Below are 22,688 nucleotides of genomic sequence, written 5' to 3' on the forward strand. Positions count from 1 at the left end.
GGTGTGGTGGTGTGGTTGGACTTAACAATGCTTGATTAAACTGGTATTTATTCAATATGTAACCAACCACACTAAGATTGCATTTGTCTATTTCAACCTGCAACACTGCTATGTTTCACTAACTACATGTTTTTCTTGCTTGTTTGCTTTTAGGTGCACAAGAGAAGAGACCTCACATCACCCCAGTACTGACAAAAAGAATGCCTTACAGTTACTTCTGTCCTCTAAATCTTAGTGCCACTGCCAACTTAGAGCTTCAGTTGACCCCAAAGAAAGATACTCCCAATAAATTGGTCAGTGAAAAGAAGCAGCTATCCACCAGTGGTGAGCCGACTGCAACCTTTTTCGGGGAGCGTGTGTCTGCCACACTGGCCTATGGGGGAATCTTGGAGCTGCTCTCCTACATCAACAGCACCACCCCAACCTAAGCCCAAGACCATGGGCCTCATTCTGACCCTGGCGGACGGCGGAGGCCGTCCGCCAGGGTACCGCCGCTGAATGACCGCACCGCGGTCAAAAGACCGCGGCGGCCATTCAGACATTTCCTCTGGGCCGGCGGGCGCTCTCCAAAAGAGCGCCCGCCGGCCCAGAGGAAATGCCCCTGCAACGAGGACGCCGGCTCAGAATTGAGCCGGCGTAGTTGCAGGGGTGCGACGGGTGCAGTTGCACCCGTCACGTATTTCAGTGTCTGCTTAGCAGACACTGAAATACTTTTCGGGGCCCTCTTACGGGGGCCCCGCGGCACCCCCTACCGCCATCCTGTTCCTGGCGGGCGAACCGCCAGGAACAGGATGGCGGTAGGGGGTGTCAGAATCCCCCATGGCGGCGCAGCAAGCTGCGCCGCCATGGGGGATTCTAAGGGCAGCGGTAAACCGGCGGGAGACCGCCGGTTTGCCTCTTCTGACCGCGGCTGAACCGCCGCGGTCAGAATGCCCTGCTGGGCACCACCGGCCTGTCGGCGGTGCTCCCGCCGACCCTGGCCCCGGCGGTCTTAGACCGCCGGGGTCAGAATGACCCCCCATGTCTTTTAGTGACGTTGAATTGGATTTGTCCCTTTCACAAAGTAGTACCCAATCATTTCAGGAAACAGAGCAAAGTGGACAGCAGCCACAGGCTGCAATAGTAGAGCTTCCAAAAGCTGGAGCAGAACAGTAGGTCGAGCTTCCTGCAGAGCAAGAACCTCCTCTTTTAGAACCAATGCCCCCAAGATCTCCAGCAAGGAAAAAGGAATGGTACTACGCTACAGCCTTCTCCAAGCACCACTTCTGAAGACGATGAAAGGGACATCGAGTGGATCCCAGCAGAGTCTGGGAGACACCAGGAGAGGCAAGGGAATAGAAAAGTTCCATAAAGCCTTAAAATCATGGCAGAGGATAATGATGATGAGCCAGTAATTGCAGAAGCTGACATAGAGGAGTCCGACATTAGTTCCTAACCTGCTCCGAGGGATGTGGAACGGGCAGCAGCGCCACCTCCCTTCTATTTGTAAGGTGCCAGCAGAGACCTGCACTTACCCCTACCTCAGTAGAAGTATGGACTACTGAAAGGCAATCGACACACCCACCTACCTCCAATTCTTCTTCAGGCATTGGCCCAATAAGAAAGTACTCCTCCCCAGTTTGGGACATTTTTACGAGTAGCAAATCGGAGGAGAACATTCAATATGCTCCATTTGCCATTCAATTTTCTTCAAGGTAAGCCTGGTTCACATTATGGCACTGGAGGGCAGACAATGCATGTCTAAAAACATCACACAATCCGGTAGGAGGAGCACCTTAAAATGGCCGAACGTGGTTGCAATGGTGAAGGTGAGGAGAGCTGAGAAACATCAGCTACAACTGGTCAAGTCACGGTTGAAGGTGAGGAAGAAGAGGGTGACATCCTCATGCAAAGCAACCCTGTCCCCAGCAGAACACCAGAATCACTCAACTCAGCCACCTCACAATGGCACAAGAAGACTCAGAGTCAGATGAAAACATCACAGCATACAATTACTGCACCACAACACACACTGAGTCTACACCACCTACAAATCAAACCTCGCCTGCGTCGGTGGCCCCACAAAAGAAGAAAATCCAGGCTACAATTACGGGCATGTTTAGGTAGGAGGATCTCTACGACCGCAACCACTCAATGGCACGTTTGTACAATGGGAAGCTGGCAAAAATACTAGTGCTGGACCGCCTCCATTTTTCTATTGAGGAAGGAATGGGATTCTTAGTGTTTGTGGCAGCCAGCTGCCCGAAATGGAAGGTTCCACGTCGGACCTATTTTGCCAGATTTGCTGTTCCAACGCTGCATCATGATGTCCTGCAATTGGTTGGACAAGCTTTGCAGCAAAGGGTTTGTCCACACTATCCGCCTGACGACAGTCATGGACCAGTTTTCAGGTGACAGATTACATGTGCATCACTACACTCTGGATCTCTTTTGTGGTGGTAAAGTAAAAGCTATCTACAGGTCTTGGTCCTGAAGAAAGTTTTAAAAGGATTTGGAGCATGCAACTAGGAGCCATGTTTACCATGGAGAAATCACACACAGCTGCAGACATCTTGAACAAATTGAATAGCAAAGTGTCTGAATGGCTGCGACCCAGAGGTCTTCTAATTGGATTTGTTGCCATGGACAATGGCAGTAACATAGTCAAAGACATGGCAGACAGTGACTATTTCAGGGTCCTGTGTTTGACGCACTGCATCAACCTGGTTGTGGAAGACTTTCTCAGAAAAGAAGATGTAGTGCCTGATTACAACTTTGGCGGAGGGGGTTAATCCATCCCAAATGTGACAGATATCCCACCCGCCGTATTATGAGTCCATTATATCCTTTGGAACTCGTAATAGACGGGCGGGATTTCTGTCACATTTGGTACGGATTAACCCCCTCCACCAAAGTTGTAATCAGGCGAATAGTCAGCAACATACTGACCACCTGTAGATGAATCTGCACTCATTTCAGCCATTCTTTTAAAGCCCGGGAAAAGATGCAGATTATTCAGCCTGGTAATAGAGCCTTGTTACAGGAGGTGCAACATGTTGGAACTCAACTTATTGTACGTTGCAACGTCTGTTTGACAGATCAATGACTATGTCAGAGGAGGGGATGCAATTGGGAAAGCTATGACCATGGATGTGGCCAAATGGAGCGTGGTCAAATGCCTGACACAGATGCTGCTCCCTTTTGAGGTTTTCACACAGGAAATTAGCAAGAAGGACAGTACAATGGGCTAAGGTATCCTGTTATTGCATCCGCTACAGAACCAGCTATAGAAAGTGTCTGAAAGGTTCGGATTCAGAGGTGTGAATGAAAACCCAGAAGTGCATGCCTTGGTTGAGAACCTAAGCTATCGCTTGACTTGTAATGCAAGGCAGCAAAATGACATTATCTCATCCAAAGAGTACATCTGTGCCACCTTACTTGATCCACATTAAAAAAATGTTTTTCCTCTTTCATTCCTTTTTCTGAAGGGGATGTTTGGAAATACAAGAGGTCGCTTTTTGAGGAAGCCGGGCAACTGGAAGAAGAATAGCTGGAATTTGAGTTCCACCCACAATTCTGGGGTGCCGCCTTCAACCTCCAGAGAGCGCAGTCTTGTCTCACACAAACCAACACCAGCAACAAGAACACTGGTAACATCAGCATCAGAAGAATCTGACCCAACTTCTGCATTGGCTTGGTTTCAAGTGGCAGGCCTTAAGTCCAATGCAGAGCAAAGTGAAAAGGGGTTGAGCAAGTGACAGCACTGTGACACTTCAGAGGATGTTGCAGGAGCATCTGGATGACCCAAAAGAGGTGTATGTGGATCAAAACCTATTGGTGTATGGGTATGGGAAAATGTGCCAATGGCCAGAGCTCAGCAGGCTGGCAATAAAGTACCTAGCTTGTCATGTAGCCAGCATGTCTGCTGAACGTGTGTTCAATGCAGCTTGTGCAGTTTGTTACAGTGAGAAGAACCAGTTTCTCACCTCAAAATGTGGAGAGATTAACCATGATCAAAATAAACCAGCATTTTATACCACCTGATTGCACTGTTCCTGAAACACCACAGGAGCAGAAAAAGGATGACTGGTCAAAATCAAGCATGTTTGCTGACCAACGTCTGGGTGAACCACCAGAGTTTGAGGACAAACTCTACTTCCCGGGCTGAGTATGCCAGTGCCACCTTAGAACTTTTTAATTATGTCTCATTGAACTTCTTTCTTTCTTTGCAAAAAAAGAACACTGCTAGTGGAACATTATGTTTGTGTTAGGTTTATGGTACCCACCATTTCCTAGTTTAATTTTGTATGGCCGGATTGGAGATGGACCTGAGTGCAGTGAAGAAGCCCCCACATTCCCTTCAGGACATTGGAGATGATGCCTGCCTCCTTCACGTGCCATTGCCTATCCTTTTTGTTAACATCACTTAGCAGCGCTGCCCTAGAAGATCATTCATTAAAAGACTGCCAGTGCCAATGTCAAATTCCAATATGCTACTACTTGCTACCAATGGAGGAGATAATATTTTGTTCAATCACCATGCTTGGATTGGAAGAGGTAAGTACTAACTATTGCACCAATGAATGGTGATATATTGAGTGATAGTGAGTGATGATTGATGATGTATGTGGTGGTTGACAGTGAGGGAGGGAGTTAAACAAATTTGTAAACTTGATTCTGGTTATTTGCAATGTTTGGGGGGTGATGGGTGATACTATTTTCCTGAAAATGATTGTTCTTTTAAACTTAGTGAAATTTACCTGCTGGGTCCACTCCTTTTTTTGGTTGCTCAGACCAGTCACTTTAGTTACCAAACACAAATCTACACAAAATATTCTGTTTCTGTTTCTATGTTTGTTTTTCATCAGCAGTGCACTTGACTACACAGGTCTACCTCACTCACTTTGGGATTGGGACAGAGTTCCTCAGAATCAGGAGGAGGAGAATTGAAGGACTCAGGGCGGGACTACCTCAGAAGGAGAAAGTTATTGACTTCAAAGAGAAACCATGTGATGGTGAAGACTCTGAGGCCTAGTTCTCACTCAGCTCTGTGGACTGGAGAGAGGTGCACTTATTTGGGAAATGCTGCTGAGTGTATGTTTGCTGCATTGCTGGCTCCAATGTGAAACTCCTTTTTATGTTCTTGCTCTGAGTCTTCCTGGCATACTCCTGACTCCTCATTGCTTACTTTGCTCCCTTTAGTCCTTCTCCTTTACTCTATAATACAGTTACTGTTTTTTCAACATGCAGGCCTTCTCCTAGTCGTCTCCTGCACAAACAAGACTTGGTGAAAGCTCAAGACTCCAGCTTATCTACTGTACAGGTTCAACCAGGCACCTAAGAGTGACGGACATTCCAAGAAGAATGGAGATGCACCGCTCGATTCAGCGTCATCATTAAGGCCTGTTGTGTTGTGTGTTGCATAAATGCTTAACCTTGTCCAGCCACTCTTGACTCTGAGCCAACTTCTCCTCACTCCAAGGTTTCATTTCCTAAGTTAAATGTTTAAATACTAGCTCCCCACCGTTGCTCAGAAGTTGATATTACTAGTTTTTATTATCATATTACATTATCTTTGTTGCGTGTGAAATACAGTCGTTGTGGTAGTCTGGTCTCAGTCTTCCTAAAGAAAATGAACAATTGACTTTCTGTTTTGTTTCAATTAGTTGACAGTGATGGATAACCCTTTGATTAATCCTGCAGTTGGAGTTTGCATAGGTGGGAGTGGCACCTTCTTTCGTCCCCGTTAGCGTGCAAGGTCTGCTACTACTACTAATTACCACCCCTTAAGATGCTACCCTAGGAAAAACCCTGCAGTAGGCGGACTCCCTTGCTTCATTTATTCAGGTAAGAGAGGAGCTATGGACTGAAGTTAATTTGTTTAATTAGTAATCAACACCTACTGAAGAAGATGTTGTCACTCTGTATCTAAGTTTTTGTAGGCAAAATAGGCAATGACAACCAACGCCTAGTGGTCAATATAGTTGCAGAGGGCAGTAGTGCAAGGGTATAAGTAATTGACATACACATTTTTAGCAGGTTTAAAAAACAGGCTACACTAAAAGACAGCAGTGCAAACTAAAACAGCAAAATAAACATCTGATCATAAATCAAGTAAAATGAATGATCACATTTTTATTTTTACAAATACAAAAACCCACCCTTTCCACCCACAACAGGCCAACCCTGCTCCCCAAACAAATAGCCCATCCCCAAAAAGTCCAATGAAAAGTCCTACATTAAACTTTTTTGAAAACCCTGTCCCAACTCCCTCCCCACCCTCTTTACCCACAACAAGTCCCTCCCACCAAAACAAAATATTTAAAAAAGGGATCAGAAGAGGGCTCTGTCTATATGGGTCTGAATATGGTCCAGGCTCTGCTTGATACTAGTGAGCCGGCTTTCCACATGGCCCATCCACTGCAGGATATGGTGGAGCAATGCCCTGTCAGAGTGGGAGGGGGTGGCAGCAGGTGCAGTCAGGGACCCTGACAGCTGGCAGCGCATGCGATGTAGTGGCCGGGAGGCTGGGGCTGGTGTACTGCTGAGCTGGGTCCTGGGTCTGAGGCAACTATTTCAGTCTCTTCCTTTTCCAGGACTACCAGCCGCCGGTATTCGGCCTGGATGTTCTCTAGCCTCTGCCATCTTAGATAGGCCAATATCTCCTGCCTGGTTAGTGTTCATCTAGCAGGAGTAGCCATATCGAGAAAAACAAAAGTAAAAAAGGCAAATTGTAAGCAATGCTCTGAACAAGCACCCACACATGCCTCACATAAAAAGCACTGACCGTCTGGTAGATACAAAATTAAGGCATAATAACACCAGATTCAAAAAATAGTTATTTCATTTTTTCTTTTAAAGGCTTTTCTAGTAACTAAACAGACACTTTCAGTCAAAAAATAAAAATGAACTACCTCTCAGCTATGACTAAGGCATTATGCATTATGGAGTACAAGTTGTTGTGCCAAATTAATGGAGGCATGCTAGCCAGCACTTGGAGTACTTTGCTGCTGTCTGCAGCTGGGGCAGCTGGAGTTAAGAATGATCTATTTTTAATTCCAATGGCCCAAATGCCTTTCACTTAGCTTCTACCCTGACTCCAAAGAGGCAGAGGAATAAATAAGATACATCATACATGTCATGTATATAATGTGGATACGTTTATCCTGTCTGCCATGAGTAGACCATGGGGAAAACCGATGCACTACACTACAGGGAAATGAACAGGCTATATAGCTTGTATTGGGCACGCTCGTCACAGAGTATCCCTTACGCCAAACTTGAAAGCAAATCGGGCACTTACTAGTCCAACTTTACTCACTGGCCTCACCCACCACCACAAATTCTTTCCAACAAATTAATTTGCTGAGCAGTAAGGAAAGGAAACTTCATGTACTCTACCGCAGAGTAAGGCAGAGGGATTAGGCAGGTAGGTAAAGCTTCTGATATAGATTAGAGGTGCATCACTGATAATCAATTTATAGTGTGCCCAAGCTTTGGTTTATTCAGTCACTGTATAGATGAAAGTATAAACGGAAAAATCCGAATAGCCGTAAAATAAATCTGCTATAGGAAACCATGAAATATATTTCGGAAACACTTCACATAGATATAAAAATGCAGCACATGCCAAGAATGGATTTTTCATTTTGTTTGGTAGGTTGTGACAGAAGAACGTAGGAAACGATAACGGAGTGAAGTACTAAGAAGTGACTGAGTGGGCGAAGAGAAAAACAACACACCCTCTGTGTTCAGTTTGCAATGCATTGAAAACTTTGTAAATGCCACAGTAACATTGGTCATGGGAGGGGAATGCCATGGGCAGGGTGGGTGTTGATGAATGATGATGATGGATGGGATACGTATCTGCTTTGTTTAACAAATACAGCGAGTCAAAGGACTAGAACACAAATTAAATACCCTAATTTTGAACCATAGCTTTGATAACCATAAAACACAAAGTAAGCGAAGTAGGTGAGCAGTATTCCCCTCTACAGAAGAGCTCCATTGTTTATTCATCTAAGCAATTATTCAATCATCCTTGCATTCTTCCTACTATATTCACCCATAGCCACCATTATTTAAGCTTTACTTTCTCACATCCATTTTTTCACCAAAATTCACAATCCATAATCCATCCCTTCAGTATCCACTCTTCACCCTTTCTTCAATCATCCTTTCACCCATCCATCCATTTACCCAATACTCACCCATGCATCCTTTCACCCACCCATGAATCCTTTCCTTTCACTCATTTCACCCATCCTTTCTTTTAGCTTTCCATTCTTTCCTGTTTCCATAAAGCCATTATTTCTTAGCATACAATATGTGTGCTTTTACTGAGTTGCAGATAGAAGAGGCCATAAGTAGCCCAACCACCACTGTAGCTGTAACTCTGGGGGTTCAATCACGATGCCCCCCTTATAGCTAGTGAGTAATAGTAATTGTCAATAGGCAAGCAATGTGGTTTACCACCACCTGTCCCTGCCGCTGCCCCCCCCCCACTCCTGCTCCAACTGCTTCTGCATCAGAGCTTGGGCCGGCTCCACTGGTGGTCATTGTGGCTATAAAAAACATTTTGCAGTTTTTAGATGCCAGGTACACCTCCCCTTAATTTTTTTAATAAAAAAAAATGTGACCGCAATACTTCGTTACAGTTCGCTTAGCACTGTGGTATCTTGTATTAAAAATATCACTCTAGGCATTTTGTTAGTTCACAATGTTAGAAAAGCTAGGTAGTCAGGCCAACCACAAACTTTGCGTAATGGAGGGCAGAGCTATATAGCATATGATGATGACTCAGAATCATTGAAGTGCAATGACGGGGTGGAATAAAAATGGCCAATGAAAGACAGAAAAAAGATAATGCAGATATAACAGGAATTAAACAAAATTTGGAGAGGGAAGTTGGAAAAAAGGAGACAGTATAAAAAAAGTAAACAGGGCAAAATTAAAAGTAGTATAATAGTGGGCAGAGGTAAAAGTTATGGAAATAATAATAATATTAAATATTAGGACTTACTGGGATGAGCAGAGCCCTCAGCATTGATGCTGGTAGTCAGTGCTTCCTCAGGTCCTGCCAGACCCGCCTCTTGCTCTTGGGTGCTGATGTAAGAAATAAAGAAGATAAAAAAAGATTTGTGGTACAGTTAATCTCCACACACTTATTATAAAACAGGCAAACGCAGTAACATTGAACTTAAATCAGACCTCCTATGGTACTCGTATGATCGGCTATCGTTGAGTTGGCTATACACCTAAAATCACTATTCCAAATTTCCTTAAGAAAAACTACATTTGGAACTAATGCATTGCAATGAATGATCTTTGATTCTGTTCTCAATTCTCAATCATGTTGATGGACCAACTCAGTCTCTTCCTTTTTTCCAATGCATAGATGCATAGTAGTACTACACATCACTGTGAAATTGCTTGAGAGTGTATGAGCTACATAAAGAAAGTCACAGAGAATGCTAACTCACTGATATCACTAATTCACTATGGTGACAGGAGGACAGAGGAGTCTTCATTACAATGGCTGCTTAAATAATCAGTGAATGTGAGTGCCTACGAGTACAATGATGTAGCGCTGAGCACCTGCCGAACTCTAACTGGATCACATAATAATAATATTCTTAACATTAACTTACCTCTGAGTGTGAGCAACATGCTCTTCAGAAAAAAGAGTTAGCATTGTGGAGCACAAACACAATATTATAGTTAATTCTCACTGAGCCCTGCAATCTCCACATCTAGTAGGTCAAGCAGGTCCTGCCTGCAGTCAATGACATTCGCCCAGTGGTGCGTCTGCTGCTGGACCTGGGTGATGCCTCGAACACACCTGCACACCCTACCCCAACGCAGCCGACACTCCCACAGTGGGTAATCGCTCTCAGGCCTGCCGTCAGCATGGAAGGGAGGTGGCGTTGCATGTAGAAAACCAGTGCTGCCACCTCCTCCTCACAAAAGATGATCTGGGGCTGAACCCCTTGGCAGCGCCGCCGCCCTCAAGGTAGATGGCTGCTGCTAGCCTCCCCTGAACTTTCTGTCACCGAAATGAGAGGAAAAAGTGTTTTTTTGGCCAAATGTTGAGGTTTGCAAGGGATTCTCGGTAACATAACCTGGTCAGAGACCCACAAGTCACCCCATCTTGGATTCCCCTAGGTCTCTAGTTTTAAAAAATGCACAGGTTTGGTAGGTTTCCCTAGGTGCCGGCTGAGCTAGAGGCCAAAATCTACAGGTAGGCACTTTGCAAAAAACACCTCTGTTTTCTTTAAAAAAATGTGATGTGTCCACATTGTGTTTTGGGGCATTTTCTGTCACGGGCGCTAGGCCTACCCACACAAGTGAGGTATCATTTTTATCGGGAGACTTGGGGGAACGCTGGGTGGAAGGAAATTTGTGGCTCCTCTCAGATTCCAGAACTTTCTATCACCGAAATGTGAGGAAAACGTGTTTTTTTAGCCAAATTTTGAGGTTTGCAAAGGATTCTGGGTAACAGAACCTGGTCACAGCCCCACAAGTCACCCCATCTTGGATTCCCCTAGGTCTCTAGTTTTCAAAAATGCACAGGTTTGGTAGGTTTCCTTAGGTGCCGGCTGAGCTAGAGGCCAAAATCTACAGGTAGGCACTTTGCAAAAAACACCTCTGTTTTTTTTTTTAAAATGTGATGTGTCCACGTTGTGATTTGGGGCATTTCCTGTCACGGGTGCTAGGCCTACCCACACAAGAGAGGTATCATTTTTATCGGGAGACTTGGGGGAACATAGAATAGCAAAACAAGTGTTATTGTCCCTTGTCTTTCTCTACATTTTTTCCTTCCAAAAATAAGAAAGTGTGTAAAAAAGACATCTATTTGAGAAATGCCCTGTAATTCACATGCTAGTATGGTCACCCCGGAATTCAGAGATGTGCAAATAACCACTGCTCCTGAACACCTTATCTTGTGCCCATTTTGGAAATACAAAGGTTTTCTTGATAGCTATTTTTCACTCTTTATATTTCAGCAAATGAATTGCTGTATACCCGGTATAGAATGAAAACGCACTGCAGGGTGCAGCTCATTTATTGGCTCTGGGTACCTATGGTTCTTGATGAACCTACAAGCCCTATATATCCCCGCAACCAGAAGAGTCCAGCAGACGTAACAGTATATTGCTTTAAAAAAATCTGACATTGCAGGAAAAAGTTACAGAGTAAAACGTAGAGAAAAATTGCTGTTTTTTCCACCTCAATTTCAATATTTTTCTTTTTCAGTTGTTATTTTCTGTAGGAAACCCTTGTAGGATCTACAAAAATTACCCCTTGCTGAATTCAGAATTATGTCTACTTTTCAGAAATGTTTAGGTTTCTGGGATCCAGCATTGGTTTCATGCCCATTCCTGTCACTGACTGGAAGGAGGCTGAAAGCACAAAAAATCATAAAAATGGGGTATGTCCCAGTAAAATGCCAAATTTGTGTTGAAAAATTGGGTTTTTTGATTCAAGTCTGCCTGTTCCTGAAAGCTGGGAAGCTGGTGATTTTAGCACTGCAAACCCTTTGTGGATGCCATTTTCAGGGAAAAAACCACAAGCCTTCTTCTGCAGCCACTTTTTCCAATTTTTTTGTAAAAAACGAAATTTTCACTGTATTTTGGCTAATTTCTTGACCTCCTTCATGGGAACCCACAAAGTCTGGGTACCTCTAGAATCCCTAGGATGTTGGAAAAAAAGGACGCATATTTGGCTTGGCTAGCGTATGTGGACAAAAAGTTATGAGGGCCTAAGTGCGAACTGCCCCAAATAGCCATAAAAAGGCCTGGCACAGGAGGGGGAAAAGGCCTGGCAGCGAAGGGGTTAATTGTGCGCATTATGTTTCCCTCAATTTATATGTTTAATTTACAGACTCAGGGCCTCTTTTTGAGTTTGACGAGCGGCGGAGGCCACCCACCAAACTCTTTTGGAGGGAAAACCGCCACTCTGTTTTTTCTGCCTGCTGGCACTATTAAGCGTTTTCCTGTGGGCCAACAAAATACTCACCACAACATTGATTCTGGCTCCTAATCGAGCCGGCGGCAATGTTGTGGTGCGTCGGGTGCAGCAGCTCTTGTCGTGCTTTTCACTGCCCATAATTGTGAAAAGTGCGACTGAGCTGTCCATGGGGCCCCTGCACTGCCCATGCCAAGTGCATGGGCAGTGCAGGGGTCCCCATGGGGCCCCAGGCACCCCCTTTCCGGCATCCTTTGCATGGCGGTTCCACCGCCATGCAAAGGCTGACAGAAACGCAGGTCATAATCCAGAGGGCACTGCTGCTTGAGGCGCTGCCCTGGTGGATTGAGACCGCAACCTGGCAGTGCTGGCGGTCAGACTGTGATAGCTCCGCTATGGTCATTATATTGCAGTCAGACCACCCCTCTCGGCGGCGGTCCGAGCACCACTACAAGTCTGACGGTCCGTGGACCGCCAGACTCGTAATGAAGCCCTCAGTCTGGAGGGGTAACACGCCTATCTGGGGTTTTGACTTCTATGTAGTCTTAAGTTGATTTCACATCAAGAAACTCTTGAAGATTATTGCAAACTATTGTGACCTCTGCCGCGCTGTCCAGCACAGTCACTACCCAAGTCCTGGTCTTCAGTAACATTCTCAATATGGGTGGCAATTTTTATTGAAATTCCTGCAACCTTTTTTCTTTTTGAATTGGGGTTTTTGTTGAGGAAGTTTCTCTTCCTTCTTCATGATGAAGTCAGATGAGTGATGTGCATCCTTTTTTGGTTTCAAGCACTCTTGTCTGCGTTCTGACTGCCCCACTCTCTTGGACCGTTTGTCTGATGAGTCCTTAGAGGAATGAGAAGGGCATGTATCAGTATACTTATACTTGTCAGGGTGTTTCAAATTATCGCGATTAATTAAATTATAAAGTTTTTCAGAACTCTCCAACTGCGGAGATTCTCCCAGTGCATTTTATTTTATCTTTATTTGAGAGAAGACTCCTGTGCTTGCTTTGCTCGTCATTATCCTTTTCTGGATTACCTTTAAGATGTGGCTTATTTGGTCTGGCCCCAAATTATCTCAAACTATAGACATATAAGTCTCTGCAATTAATTTTGGTAACTCGGGATCCTGATCTATTAAAGGAAGTTGCACAAGACATTGGCATACCGCCAATGCTGCTACTTCCCCTTTTACGTTTCCTAAAAATATTAAGGATACTGTGGCAAAGTTGCCAAATAATTTCATCCCCAAAGGGGCAGTCCTGTATTTGTTTTGTATTTGGTTTAGCACCTCTGTTAAAAATTCAAGAGATGGTGCACCATGAGTTATGGTATATATTGCATCAAACACTGTGTCCCAGGTAGCACAATCATAATAGAGGATACCATCCCAAGTGGCAAACACATTGTGAGAATTCTTTGTTTACCTTGGAGTCCCATATGGGGAAACACAGCTTGCTGGGGCATTGTTCAATGTTTGCATTACAAATTATGGTAAGCGTCTATGTAGTCTAATTGGCTGCTGCTAAATTTTGTATATTTGGATATGGTGGGTACCCAGCTAGATCTGGCCATGTGGCCCTGTCATTACTGAGGGGACCCAATCTAACATGTTCAATTACTTGTGGTAGTGTGCCTTGGAACCAATATTGATGTTTCTGATATGTCAGAAGTATTTTGTAAATAATGTTATGCTCTGTATTGTTGTTGAGTGTTTGCTACTGTGTATGTGTGAAATGTATTTGTATTGGCATCAACTTCAGGAAAATTGACCCATGAATAAAAGGTTTCAGTTTTGTACAGTAGGAAGCTGGCTCTGTATATACTATATCAAAATGAGATATAGGCCCTCATTACAACCTTGGTGGGTGGCAACTGCAGCCCGCCAAGGTTTAACCGCCGGGCAGCCGCCAAAGCAGCCGCACTCCGCAGGGTCTATTATGAGATCCCCGCCGGCCCAGCGGGGATCTCGGCCGCAACACGGGACCCGGCTCCAAATGGAGCCGGCGGTGTTGCGGCTGTGCGACGGGGCAGTTGCACCCGTCACTCTTCACTGTCTGCATAGCGGACAGTGAAAGCTCCATGGGGCTGTGGCAGGGGGCCCCTGCACTGCCCATGTCACTGGCATGGGCAGTGCAGGGGCCCGCAGGGGCCCCACGACTCCCCTTTCCGCCAGCCTTTTCATGGCGGTTCTTACCACCATGAAAAAGCTGGCCGGTCAGGTGCAGAGGTCAAACAGAAGCCCAAAATAAGGTGGGCACCTATTGAGACAGAGGTTACTCCGTTTCCAGTCTGCTTAAAGGTAAGTACCCCCGTTGTCGGAGGGCAGACCAGGGGGGTTTAGAGGAATACTGGAGTGGCCCCAAGCAGGCACAAAAACCACACCCTTAGCGGCACGGCGAGGCCGGGTGCAGTGTGCCAACAGGGCGTCTCAATAGAACTCTATGGAGGGACCCCAGGGTCACTTAGGCGCTGCAGGCAGGGCACAGGGGGGCCTCTCGGGCAAGCCACCGATGGGACAAGGGTGAGAGCCGCCTGCTGGTCGTTGCTGCACAGGTGGTCAGTTTCTCATGGACCTGGGGGCTGCAGTTCTTCTCCAGGTGACGGATATCTTTGTCCCAGGCAGTCGCGGTCAGGGGGGTCCTCGGGCTTCCCTCTGCAGACTTCGTCATGAGGGTGCAGGGAGGTCAGCCAAGAGTGGACACATCATTTGAGTCACCTGGGGATCCTCTCTGGATAGTTGGTTTATCTGGACACGGGCCAGGGGTGTCGGGTGCAGAGTAGTGGGGACTCGCTTCTGGAGTGAGGTGGGAGTCCCTTTAAAGATGTATGTCTTTTCTTCTTGGTGGGCAGAGCCGCTGCCCATGGGAGTTCTTAGTCCTCGGTGATGCAGGCAGTCCCCTGGAGACTTTTCAGGGGTCCCTGGTCCTGTAGAACGCGTCACTTTTCGGTCTGCCGGGTTTTCAGCTCAGCAATCCTTCTTCTTCTTGTGAGGTCGTCAGGAATCTGAAGAGCTGGGTTCAGGGTCACCCCTAAATACTAAATTTAGGGGGGTGTTAGGGTCAGAGGGCAATAGCCAATGGCTACTGTCCTTGAGGGTTGCTACACCCTCCTTGTGCCCACTCCCTCTGGGAAGGGGAGCACATCCCTCTCCCTATTGGTCCTAATCCTCCAAAGCAAGATGGAGGATTTCTCAAGGTGGGGGGGTCACTTCAGCTCTGGTCACCTTGGGGTGGTCCTGGCTAAGGGGGTGACTCCTCTTTTTTTTCTCATTATCCCTCCGGACTTGCCACCAAAAGTGGGGGCTTGTCCGGGGGCAGGCATCTCCACTAGCTGGAGTGCCCTGGGGCATTGTAACACCAGACTTGAGCCTTTGAGGCTCACTGCCAGGTGTTACAGTTCATGCAGGGGGAGGTGTGACGCACCTCCACCCAGGACAGGCTTTGTTTCTGACCACAAAGTGCACAAAGGCACTCACCTCATGTGGTCAGAAACTCATCTGGAAGTGGCAGGCTGGCACAGACCGGATAGCCTTGCACTAGCAGTTGGGCTAACATACAGGGGGCAGCTCTAAGATGCCATCTGTGTGCATTTTTCAATAAATGCCACACTGGCATTAGTGTGGGTTTATTGTGCTGAGAAATTTGATATCAAACTTCCCAGTATTCAGTGTAGCCATTGTGGTGCTGTGGAGTTCGTAATGACAAACTCCCAAACCATATACTCAGTATGGCTACCCTGCACTTACAATGTCTAAGATTGACTTAGACACTGTAGGGGCATAGTGCTCATGCAGCTATGCCCTCACCTGGGGTATAGTGCACCCTGCCTTAGGGCTGAAAGGCCTGCTAAAGGGGTGACTTAACTGTGCCACAGGGAGTGGTTTATGGTCATGGCACTCTGAGGGGAGTGCCTTGTCGACTTTGTCTTTTCTCCCCACCAGCATGCACAAGCTGCAAAGCAGTGTGCATGCACTGAGTGAGGGGTCCCTGAGGGTGACATGCTGCAGCCCTTAGGGACCTTTCCTGGCCATAGGGCCCTTGGTATCAGGGGTACCATTTATAAGGGACTTAACTGTGTGCCAGGGCTGTGCCAATTGTGGAAACAAAGGTACAGTTTTAGGGAAAGAACTCTGGTGCTGGGACCTAGTTAGCAAGGTCCCAGCACACTTCCAATCAAAGCTGGCATCAACACTAGGCAAAAAGTGGGGGGTGACCATATCAACAGTGGCATTTTCCTACATGTACATATTTTGTGCCTCTACCACACACACAAATCTCCACCTCCATTAGGTAGTCCATTTTGAAGTAAATATTGTGTGACATCATGTCTACAATTTACCTGAATAACTACTGTATTAGCCATTTTAAAATAAAATTCAGAAAACAAAACACTAAGGGCCAGATTTACAAGGTCCTAGTGCCACCGGATCATCACTTTTTGCGATGCTCCAGTGGCGCTAAAGACTTTTCCATGTTTACAAAGAGGTGCCACTTTTTGTGGCTTTACTTCTTGTAAATATGGGTCCCTCCAACGCAGTTTTCTGCAAAAGAGGGGCGTGCAATGGATGTTGCTGTGGGCGTTCCACCACAGCACCCCATGCTTTTGACGCTTCCCCAGATTTACAAGAATTCACAAAATCTAAGGCAGCACCAAAATCTAACCCCACCACAGGGGTGGCGTTAGCATGACACAACGAGGAGGAATACTTTTTTTTCTCCCAGTTTTTTATTTTTTATATGTGTGCTGCATTCTGCATGGAAAAAACAAATTGCCATTGTTGATTGTTTATGTGCAGGAAGGGACACCTTCCTGTACATAAACAATCAGACACCCTTGCACTATGGTGCACAGATGCCTGCATTGGCACAGGTTGCTTAATTTAGTACCGGCGTAGGGGGAAATGCAAGGGTGCACAGTATTCTTGTAAATACAGCGCATCCCTGCATTTCAAAACTGGCCTGGTGCTGCAAACTTCGGCGCAGCACTGCACTGCGTAAGTTTCTTGTAAATCTGGCTCTAAGGGCCTGATTAAGAGTTTTGCAGAGGGGTTACTCCATCACAAACATGATAGATATGGTGCTGCTAATTTTGGCGCAGCACTGCCCTGCATCAGTTTCTTGTAAATCTGGTCCTAAGGGCCTGATTTAGAGTTTTGCAGAGGGGTTACTCCGTTACAAATGTGATAGATACCATTTCCGCCATATTACAAGTTCCATATGCTATAATGAAATTGGAATATGGTGAACGGGATATCCGTCATGCTTGTGACAGTCTAACCCCCTCCATCTGACATTGATTAGTTGATCGCCATGTTATATGGTTCCTACCCACCATTAGGAACTGTTGGCCTAATTCCTGGCTACCTCAATATGCCTCACCTGAACCCCCAAACCTAGTGAGGTGGAAGGTGATTATGGCAATCTAATCATGACAATCTGACTCCCCAGGAAAGCTGTGGAAACATCTTACCCCTTTCATATTATTATTCATACATGCCAAGGTGAGACACAAAAGATGTGAGATACGTTTTCAATACATTTATTGAAACAATTGTAATCTGGCATATAGGGAGTGAACTGCAATAATTAGACAGATGAAATAAAGTAGGATAATCAGCATTACAAATATGGTAAAAAAGATAAACAGCCCAACCATGTTGAATGTAGGTCTAGATTTTTTGGAGGTTCCTACCTAACTCTATGTCTATGCTGAGAGCATAGCGGGTCTACCCTTCTGCCTGATCCAATAAATTAACCCCAACACCATACCTGAAAACAGTGTCAGGAGTTAATCGGTGATATACATGGCAACTCTCTTAGGAGGCTGGTAGATCAGCGTCAGTCGAAATGCATGTCACACAGCATGCTTCCAGGATGGTCGTGGATGGAATGCCCTCTGCCCCCTCTGGCTCTGTGCACCGTTTACATAATAAACCATACATCATTGGAAATACAGTTCTGATGCAATGCTGTGTCTAGGTGTTAGAAGCTGTCTCCTGAATGGGCAATACAACTAGCATATTGTGTCCAGTGTTCGTTATCCGTGGACAGAAAGTACTGCTTGCAGGTGGTGCAAAGGCTAACTAAACAAGCAGCTTGTTCTTCATTTTCCTAGAATAAAAGCAAGTTGATAAAAATACATAAAAATTGTTGCTAACAGCAGCCTTACTAAAATGAATAAACTATGAAATATAAAATGAAGCCAAAACAGGGGTGACCAACTCAGGTTCTAGAGGTACTCACTACAGTAGCAAGGGGCAGGGTACAGTGTATTTAAAAAGCTGGACATGTGCGTTACAATTCTACATGTCCTGGGAGTGAAAAGCTCTTAGATTTGTTTTTCACTGCTGCAAGGCCTACATATCTCATAGAATAATTAGGTTGCCTTATCACATTTAAGAAGTGCTAATATTTCATTAGGAACAGGGAATCCTTTCATGTTTTGTGTCTGCCAAACTGTAATTAAAAATCCACCTTAATGAGTTTGTTACACTTTTGGAAATGCCACTTTTAGAAAATGTGGAATTTTTCTGCCCTAACCATTTGGTATCTGCAGCCTGTTACTGGGTCACATGACTGGGTGTTGTTGACAGATGGACTTTGTTTATTTATTATTCTCAGCCAGCCACACAATAAAGGCATTATGGCCCTCATTCTGACCTTGGCGGGCGGCAGAGGCCGCCCGCCAAAGTCCCGCCGTCAGATTACCGTTCCGCGGTCGAAAGACCGCGGCGGTAATTCTGACTTTCCCGCTGGGCTGGCGGGCGGTCGCCTTCAGACCGCCCGCCAGCCCAGCGGGAAAGAGGCTTCCACGATGAAGCCGGCTCGGAATCGAGCCGGCGGAGTGGAAGCTGTGCGACGGGTGCAGTTGCACCCGTCGCGTATTTCACTGTCTGCGCAGCAGACAGTGAAATACATGTAGGGGCCCTCTTACGGGGGCCCCTGCAATGCCCATGCCAGTGGCATGGGCACTGCAGGGGCCCCCAGGGGCCCCGCGACCCCCCCTACCGCCATCCGGATCCCGGCGGTCGGACCGCCGGGATCTGGATGGCGGTAGGGGGGGTCGGAATCCCCGCGGCGGTGCAGCAAGCTGCGCCGCCGTGGAGGATTCAATGGGGCGGCGGTACACTGGCGGGAGCCCGCCAGTGGTGCCGGTCCGACCGCGGCTTTACCGCCGCGGTCGGAATCCCCATTGGAGCACCGCCGGCCTGTCGGCGGTGCTCCCGCGGTCCTCCGCCCTGGCGGTCAAAGACCGCCAGGGTCAGAATGACCACCTATGTGTGCCTGGGTGGGCCATCAACTGGCAGGATGCAGAGGGGATGGAGCTGTGCACAGCCCCACTTGCAACTGAATAGGCTGTGCCCTGCCTTCACTAAAAAGGCTCGTTACCCCTACATTGCTCATACAGCCAGCTTGGAGCCAGGGCTGGGCAGGCTGGAAACTTCAAGTAATTCAAAGGGAATTCTCTAGAAATGTCTCCTACTTCAAAATGGGCACCTAATATGAAAATTGGATCCTCAGGCCCAACTCTTCTGTACACTCCTGGAGACCTGTGGATAACATAGAACAAAGACTGCTGTGCTATTTTGTTGCCAGAAAGAGTGGCATTCTGCTGCCCTGCTCCTCTGCTGTTCTTCTGCCTGCTGTCCTGCTTGCTGACAAGGAATACTGGACATGCATACTTGATCCTTGGTTGAAGTGACTCCAAGGGTCAGCCAGCTGACCTCAACTTTTGAGCTATAGGGACATACCAAGCTCCAGAGCTCCCTGCAACTACCCAGCTGACCTGCTGCCTGGACCTGCAACTGGACCTGCCTAACCTCTGCTGGCCTCTGCTGGAGTGAGTTCCTGACCACACGAGTCTTTGTGCTCGGCTTTGAAGGTAACTATTTCAGAGGTACTAACCTGGTGCCTGTATTCAGTCTGTGCTCTATCACAATAGGCCTGAACTTGTGACTTTCACCCAGATCACACGACAAGATAACTGTGAGCAGTGCTCTGTGCTTAAATCTTTACAACCTCATTTATCCAGTTCTAGTGATTGGACTTTTGTCATTTTGGAGTCAAATAATTTATAAAATTTTACCCTATTTGTCTAAATTGGTGTGGGATTTTTCTTGTGTTGTGTTTTCATTTAATTACTGTTTGACATGCTGCATAAATACTTTACATGTTGCCTGAGCGCTTGTGACAAGCTACAAGAGGGTTAAGCTATAGTTAATTCATGGTTTGCTTGTGACTTCAACCTGACAGAATTTGTGGCTGCTGCTTGAGTAGGGTTTCACCAGTATCCAGCAATAACCCAATTTCCAGCAAGAACCATCATCGGCATCCGCTCCACGGACAAGGCATCTGCTTATGTACCCCTCTCCTTGACTGTGGCGCCTTTCTCTGCCCAGCAGTACAGCGCTGACCACAGCTGAACTTAGGTGATGACACAACAAAATAAAAGTCACATGCAGAGAAACCATTCGAACAAAACAAGTTGCAATACCTTAAGGTTTTGAACTGCAGGTGTTCTCATTCGTAAACGGTAAGCAGCTTGGCCTACCTTTGTAAATAAACTGTTTGCATTCGAAACCTAAATGCATGTGATTTTATGTGTATCATCACTGGCCCACGAACCCTGGGGCAAGGGGCACATCAGGTGCTATAGGGGCAACCAACACGCAAATGGGGGTCATGGCACCCTTGCATCCCTATTACTTCCACTACTATTTCTTATGAGTATCCAACGTAGTCGATATTGTTGTACTGCAAATTTAAAATATGTTATTCTAAGTATTTTGAAGATCAGTACATGTGACACAGGCATCCTGGCACATGTAGCACTTGCATTGTATGTATATTTACTGACATTGAGTAATGAAGCAATATTTTTATGATTATTTTTTATTGTAATAATTGTTTAATATTGGTTGGTTGAAGTGTAATTTTGATTTTATATGTTCATCATGTGGATTATTTTACCAGTATCTCAGACTCTCTTGCAGGATGTTTACAGGTTTCAATATAAAAATCATCGGAGGAGAGAGCCTTAATATTTGCTATACCATTGCTTTTATTGCGAGGACATAGGCATTTGTAGCAGTCTGCGTAGCAGTGGTAATTTTAGTTGTGATATTTTCTAGCGTTAATTGAAACATAGCCAGGTTTATCGTATATATTGTCTGCATTTATCAGTCATTGGCCGATAGCTCCAATATTATTTATGAGAAGACGTGTCCACATTGAGAGGTTTGTTCAGCACCTCCTCTTCCTTCCTTTATTCTTCTTGAGCCTGCTAAAACATCTGTTATTTGTGCCATGACGACCCTATCCAAACAAGGCATTAAAATAGGGCCTGTGGAGCCCTGTACTTCTGAACTTTGCTGTTTGAAGAAAAATAACTGATTATGACTGCCTGTCACACACTTTAGCTGCAATGCAAAGCCACCGGAAGTCCCTTTTGTCACACTGGAATGAAGCAACCGCGTGGATCGGATCGGTTAATAACTGTTGGCGTTCCAGGCCCTAACATAAGATTTCATTCCAATTGAATAATGCGCTAATGGCAATTGCCATCGACAACAAAATATTTCTTGGACATTGTGTGTTAAGGTGTCCACAGTCAGGCTTTGTCCACTTGATGGAGAGGTAGGTAAATAGAAAATTAGAGCATGATAAAAAACAAACATTAATGGAAACTAACTTGTAAGTACATTAACGGCCGGTTACTTATTGAATAATTTTGGGATCTAACTACAAACACATATGTCTGTGTTGGTGGGTATAAAGTGTAACATTTCACATGTGAGGCATTTGCATTTACATAATGAGTCAGCTTAAGAACCAATAAACAATCATAGAGACCTAAGCAGGAGGACAAGAAGAAGAAGGATAGAAGAGAATGATGGTTCTTATAGTTTAACTGACTAAAGAATCTATATTTTATTAAAGATAAGGAGGCTAGCACTATGCATGAAACTTTTTATTCACTCCTCCTGAGCAGCACACTATTAATAGTTTTAAATAACACTTAAAAACATCACAATGAAAATAGAATATTCAGTCCAATAAATACTGCTTGACCTCCATCTCCTTCCTCTTTTGTTTGTTCTTCTTCTCAATCACCTCTATATTAATCTTCATCATTGAGTCCTACCCACGCCGATGATGATGAATTAGGTTCAAAATAAACCAAGATATAAAACCTGTCATACACTCTGAATACAAGCATACAAAAAATACTTCAACTTAATTTCAGAAACATTAATTTGACATAAACGCATTAATTCTAATAAAACTCACTGTCCCTAACCCCTCCTCAAGGGAAAGGTGGGTGGGATAGTGACATCATCCTTGTCTTTTATAAAACCTTGATTCTTTATTCAGTTAACCTATAGGAATCGTCATTTTATGGCACCACAGGAGGATAGCGTTATGAATGTTCAAAATCTTCCTAAACACATTTTAAAACATGATCTACAGCCTTAAAATAAAATGTCCTCTACAGATGACCAATCAGCTGGCTTCATAAAATCTTCCAAACGACCACCCATCATACAAACCTTATTTGCCATACCTCTCCTGACTGAGCTGTAAACTTTGACGCATCCACACCTGCCTCCTTCATAGCAGCTTTCGCCCATCTAGCAATTGTAGCATTCATAACTATCTTAAATCGTTTTACATAAAAGATCAACAGTTGATCAACCCAGCACATCTCTTATCCAACTTCCTGGTCTCAAACTCCTT

The sequence above is a fragment of the Pleurodeles waltl genome, chromosome 6 (assembly GCF_031143425.1).
Source record: "Pleurodeles waltl isolate 20211129_DDA chromosome 6, aPleWal1.hap1.20221129, whole genome shotgun sequence".
Classification (NCBI taxonomy): Eukaryota; Metazoa; Chordata; class Amphibia; order Caudata; family Salamandridae; genus Pleurodeles; species Pleurodeles waltl.